This window comes from Poromitra crassiceps (genome assembly GCF_964638095.1).
Source record: "Poromitra crassiceps genome assembly, chromosome: 3".
Lineage (NCBI taxonomy): Eukaryota > Metazoa > Chordata > Actinopteri > Beryciformes > Melamphaidae > Poromitra > Poromitra crassiceps.
This window is the reverse complement of record NC_139625.1, coordinates 20350315-20357155: the sequence shown is the minus strand read 5'-3', so window position 1 is coordinate 20357155 and position 6841 is coordinate 20350315.

Genomic DNA, 6841 nt, shown 5'->3' with positions numbered 1-6841 from the left:
CATCTTGTTCAGGGGCAGACTGGGATCATGATTCAGGCCGGGCATTAGATACCAAGCAGGCCAGGCCGATACGGGCCGACGCGCGTGCCGGCGTCCAAAAAATTTGGGCCGTTTAAAGCTCAATTTGGGCCGTTTGAAGCCAGATTTGGGCCGTTTGAAGCCCAATTTGGGTCGTTTAAAGCCAGATTTGGGCCGTTTGAAGCCCGATTTGGGCCTATGAAGCCCAATTTGGGCCAAGTCCAATTTTACAATGAGATGCACCCACTTTAACCCCGAATAAAGTAATAAAACCACTAGTAAACCAGTAGGCGGCGCCTGGCCTGCTGTTCAGTGAGTGGCCTGACTGCGGGCACAATTTTTTTTTTTTTTTTTTTTTGCAGGCCAGGCCAGGCCAGGCCAGGCCAGGCCACCGGGCATTTGCCCGACGTGCCCGATTATGCTGTCCGCGCCTGATCTTGTTGATTCTTTTGTTTTTTGGTAGGTAGCTGAATGCGCGATTCAATTCCAGCGTGGCATCATGGCGGCTTTGTTTACACCTGATGACCTACTGACATACTTCCTTGTAGTGCAGGTTAATTAACTTATGAATGAACTCTTAGCTTGCTTATTAGCCACACGTAGTTCATGATAATGGGGTGCGAATTTAATAATAATATATATATATATTTTTTTTAATATTCCAAAACATCTCGCGGGGCCGGATCCGGCCCGCGGGCCGTATCTCTGACATCCCTGCTTTAAACCCTCAGTGGGCAGCATTTGTATTAATAAAAGATAATGGAACTAAATGCATGTTTATTTTAATTATGGATAATTAGAATGCAATTCCAATTGCACTTTATTTTAAAAATAGTCAGTAGAAAAACAAAATCATGATGATGCCACCCCTAACACACACACGAGCGCACACACACACACACACACACACACGCGCGTGCGCGTGCGTGCGCGCGCAAACAAACGAACACACTTCCGTACAAGCGCCAACTGTTCAGAGTGCTAAGCTCCATGACAACAAATTGTTATATAGGATTTGGAATTAGATTCACCCAGGCTTACACAACTGCAGAGCTGGCTCAGACCGGAATACTTTGGTGCATCACATGTTGATTTGCTCTGTTCGAAAATAAATAAATAAAATAAACATTTGTCACAATCCCTTTGGGTTTGTTTCTGAATTGTTTAAGCATGCTGGAGAGAGATGTCTAATTTCTAACTAGAACGACCGCAATGCAGACTTATGCCTCCGCCATTAGTTCATTCTGGGGTCCAAATCGCCATTTGAGGCAAATTGGAAGAGATTCCGTCAAGGCGCTCCTGTGATGTTGCGTTACAGAGCTTGGAAATTGGGTGTGTGAGAGGTCACAGTGACCTTGAACTTTGACCACCAAAATGTAATCAGTTCATCCTTGAGTCCAAGTCGGTGTTTGAGACAAGTTTGATTAAATTCCGTCAAGGCATTCCTGAGATATCGCGTTAACAAGCTTGAAAATGGTGTTCGAGAGCTCACCTTGACCTTTGACCTTTTGACCACCAAAATCTAATCAGATCATCCTTGAGTCTAAGGCGATGTTTGAGGCAAATTTGATGAAATTCCGTCAAGGCATTCGTGAGATATCGCGTTAACAAGCTGGAAAATGGCGTTTGAGAGGTCACAGTGACCATGACCTTTGACCTATGACCAGCAAAATCTAATCAGTTCATCCTTGAGTCCAAGTCGATGTTTGAGACAAGTTTGATTAAATTCCGTCAAGGCATTCCTGAGATATCACGTTAACAAGCTTGAAAATGGCGTTCGAGAGGTCACAGTGACCTTGACCTTTGACTTTTGACCACCAAAATCAGTTCATCCTTGAGTCTAAGTAGATGTTTGAGGCAAATTTGATGAAATTCCGTCAAGGTATTCATGAGATATCGCGTTAACAAGCTGGAAAATGGCGTTTGAGAGGTCACAGTGACCTTGACCTTTGACCTTTGACCACCAAAATGTAATCAGTTCATCCTTGAGTCCAAGTCGATGTTTGAGACAAGTTTGATTAAATTCCATCAAGGCATTCCTGAGATATCGCGTTAACAAGCTTGAAAATGGCGTTCGAGAGGTCACAGTGACCTTGACCTTTGACCTTTGACCACCAAAATCTAATCAGTTCATCCTTGAGTCCAAGTCGATGTTTGAGACAAGTTTGATTAAATTCCGTCAAGGCATTCCTGAGATATCGCGTTAACAAGCTTGAAAATGGCGTTCGAGAGGTCACAGTGACCTTGACCTTTGACCTTTGACCACCAAAATCTAATCAGATCATCCTTGAGTCTAAGTCGATGTTTGAGGCAAATTTGATGAAATTCCGTCCAGGCGTTCCTCAGATATCGCGTTAACAAACATCGTACGGACGGACGGACGGACGGACGTACGGACGGACAACCCGGATCCATAATGCCTCCGGCCTGGCTATCGCCGGCGGAGGCATAAAAATCATTATTGTTGCATTTGTATAGCTTCAGGTTTGCTTCTTTGGTAATGGATTATTTTGGTTATTTGGAATTATATGCTTGTTCTCAAGTCAACCATTTTAGCGCTTGGCATTATGTTCATTGATTGATTGATTTTATTATGGATATAAAAGACAGCAACATCCAAGGGATATACATGTAAAAGTGTGGACACTTATTTCCAACGTGGTCCCTGGTCTTAAAAACAGCCTACAGGACATACAGTAACACATAACATCAAATAAATGTTCAATTATGTCGCCATGCATGGAAAATCTGTTCTGAAACAAGAAATTAGAAACTAACTCTACACGGAACGCTGTAAACGAATAATGCTGCAGCAATACTTATATCAATTACAAATTCTGTCTGGAATTTCATGACAATCTAATCACACAAATGAATGCTTCACAAACAATTAGAAACACAAAGCAGCAGCAGCTTTAAGGATACGCGATGCTCCATCTGGATGGAGCAGAACACAGGCATGTTAGGGTATGTGATGCTCCGTCTGGATGGAGCAGAACACAGGCATGTTAGGGTACGTGATGCTCTGTCTGAATGGAGCAGAACACAGGCATGTTAGGGTATGTGATGCTCCGTCTGGATGGAGCAGAACACAGGCATGTTAGGGTATGTGATGCTCCGTCTGGATGGAGCAGAACACAGGCATGTTAGGGTATGTGATGCTCCGTCTGGATGGAGCAGAACACAGGCATGTTAGGGTATGTGATGCTCTGTCTGAATGGAGCAGAACACAGGCATGTTAGGGTACATGATGCTCTGTCTGGATGGAGCAGAACACAGGCATGTTAGGGTGCATGATGCTCCGTCTGGATGGAGCAGAACACAGGCATGTTAGGGTACGTGATGCTCCGTCTGGATGGAGCAGAACACAGGCATGTTAGGGTACATGATGCTCCGTCTGGATGGAGCAGAACACAGGCATGTTAGGGTACGTGATGCTCCGTCTGGATGGAGCAGAACACAGGCATGTTAGGGTACATGATGCTCTGTCTGGATGGAGCAGAACACAGGCATGTTAGGGTATGTGATGCTCTGTCTGGATGGAGCAGAACACAGGCATGTTAGGGTATGTGATGCTCTGTCTGGATGGAGCAGAACACAGGCATGTTAGGGTATGTGATGCTCCGTCTGGATGGAGCAGAACACAGGCATGTTAGGGTATGTGATGCTCTGTCTGGATGGAGCAGAACACAGGCATGTTAGGATACATGATGCTCTGTCTGGATGGAGCAGAACACAGGCATGTTAGGGTATGTGATGCTCTGTCTGGATGGAGCAGAACACAGGCATGTTAGGGTATGTGATGCTCCGTCTGGATGGAGCAGAACACAGGCATGTTAGGGTATGTGATGCTCTGTCTGGATGGAGCAGAACACAGGCATGTTAGGGTACATGATGCTCTGTCTGGATGGAGCAGAACACAGGCATGTTAGGGTGCATGATGCTCCGTCTGGATGGAGCAGAACACAGGCATGTTAGGGTATGTGATGCTCCGTCTGGATGGAGCAGAACACAGGCATGTTAGGGTATGTGATGCTCTGTCTGGATGGAGCAGAACACAGGCATGTTAGGGTATGTGATGCTCTGTCTGGATGGAGCAGAACACACGCATGTTAGGGTATGTGATGCTCTGTCTGGATGGAGCAGAACACAGGCATGTTAGGGTATGTGATGCTCCGTCTGGATGGAGCAGAACACAGCCATGTTAGGGTACATGATGCTCTGTCTGGATGGAGCAGAACACAGGCATGTTAGGGTATGTGATGCTCCGTCTGGATGGAGCAGAACACAGGCATGTTAGGGTATGTGATGCTCTGTCTGGATGGAGCAGAACACAGGCATGTTAGGGTACGTGATGCTCTGTCTGAATGGAGCAGAACACAGGCATGTTAGGGTACATGATGCTCTGTCTGGATGGAGCAGAACACAGGCATGTTAGGGTATGTGATGCTCTGTCTGGATGGAGCAGAACACAGCCATGTTAGGGTACGTGATGCTCCTTCTGGATGGAGCAGAACACAGGCATGTTAGGATACGTGATGCTCTGTCTGGATGGAGCAGAACACAGGCATGTTATGTGATGCTCTGTACGTGATGCTCTGTCTGGATGGAGCAGAACACAGGCATGTTTCCAAGTCCTCCTCGTGAATTATTCATGCTTGCACTTCTCTGGACATGGTCTTGGGTGAATATTTCATGCAACTTCTTTGTCCCTTGTAAAAGGTTTGAGTCAAGACTGGCTCCTTGCTTGCTTGAAGGGAGACCTCTCTTCAATTAGAGGGCGGCCCTTCTCTGCCAAAAATGTCAAACTCAGGACAGAGAAAGAATGGCAACTCTTAATCTGTTTGCAGCGGGTGAAATGTAATGTGCAACACTGATGCAAAAAAGACGCCCATTCAGAATGCTTTGGGATATTAGTCGACATAGCCATTGTCATAAGAGTCCAGCAAAAACATTAAGTAGTTTGTTAAGGTCTATACAGTTTGGATGGGAATTTGGATTGGGAGTTTGGATGAGAACCTTAACACTTCAAATTTACATAGTGTTAATTATAAGGTATTTAGGCATCTTTTGACATGTCATTCAGCTACCTTGAAATGCCTTGTTAGCATTACCTATTGGCACCCTAACTGCAAGCTAATTAGCTCATTTTGAATGAGATGAATCACATGTTGAATGAAATCTGGAATACCAACAACTGATTCTGTTTATTTGAACTGAAGTGATGTGGCATGTGCCTTGGGGGGGTGGGGGGTATTCCTTTGACTTATAACTGCTGAATGTTAAAACCATGTGTAAGAGTCAGCTAAATGAAGCCATATCAAATGCATAACATCAAAAATTCAAATATACAGTGCATTTCAACTGTGAGCCAATGAACTCCTAAAAGCTCATTATGACTTGAAACATGCTCTCTGCAGTCAAGCGCAACATACATTTTAATAACCCAACTCGTGAATGTTTAAAATTATTAAAATGTGTGTACATTGTACAAATATTGTTTAAAATGTAGAATGTACAAGGGTGTTTTTCCACACTTCTCACTGACTTTGGTATTTAAAGAGCATGGAGCAGGGTAATTCCTTTACTAAATGTATACTTAACCTTGTCCCTAGGTCCATTTGAAAAGTTAATGCAGGATTAAAAACAAAAACAATTAAAAAAAAAAAAAATTGAGAAAAACACCTTCCTTTTTGAGAAGAAAATAACAGTCTTTTATTTTGTTAAGGCAGAGCCTACGTCACAGTGGGGAGTGGCTCCCGCGTGCGTGTCTCCCTCCCCCTGACTGTCGTCAATTCCATGGTCAAATCAGTCGCATTTCAGGACAGCTCGTCAGGTCAGGTACGTACGCTAGTCAAAGTCAATCAGTCAGCCAGTTAGTCGGTCGGTCAGTTGGTAGGTTAATCACTAGTTAGTTTTTAGTAAATAGTTAGTCAGTCATTTAGTCAGTAGCTGTAGTAAGTCGGCCTGCAGGCAGATAACGAGCTCAGATCCACTCAGCTGCTGCTACTACTACTGTGCCTGTCTGCGTGACACGCTCTCTTTCTCTCTCTCTCTCTCTCTCTCACTCGGTGTGTGTGTGTGTGTGTGTGTGTGTGTGTGTGTACCTGTCTGCGCTGTGACACGCTCTCTTTCTCTCTCTCTCTCTTTCTCGTCTCTCTCCGCCGGTGTTGTGCTCAGCCAGTCCCCTCTCTCTCACTCAGTCTCCTCTCTCTCACTCGGTGTGTGTGTGTGTGTGTGTGTATCGCATTAAGCTTCTGGCATACTCTTCGCGCCCAGCCAAGCGCATAGGGCGCGCGGTGATTATGACGTCATCGCACGGGGCGTGTCGGGGGTAGGCTATCAGGGGATATCTGCTGTGATTGAGTCCTCACCGTCGTAAAATGTCACCTTTGAAGCATGACGTCCGATTATAACGAACTAGTTGTGTGGCTTAGCCTTCCCAAATGTTGAGGGTCGTTTTTTAGAATTTAATACATAGAATTGGGAACGTTACATTCAATTTCATTCAGACTGCCTGGAGGAGCGAGCTGAGCACTGAGTATGTTCTGTTTTGGCCTGCGCAGAGTGCGTGCGCCCTCCCCGGAGCCCCGCCTCCAGCGCGTGCGCGAAGAGTATGCCAGAAGCTTTACAGTCTGCACCTCGGCCCGCCTCCGCTCGCCCCTTGCTTGCAGGCTCCTCAACGCCCTGACCTAAGTGACGACAGACAGAGGGACAGACGGGCATGCCTGGCAACTCCCCTTTCTTGCGTCACAGCTTTGGGGTCCAAGATTTCAAAATAAAAGCACAAAAAGTAAAACGACCCCAGAAGTCACTGTAGTGT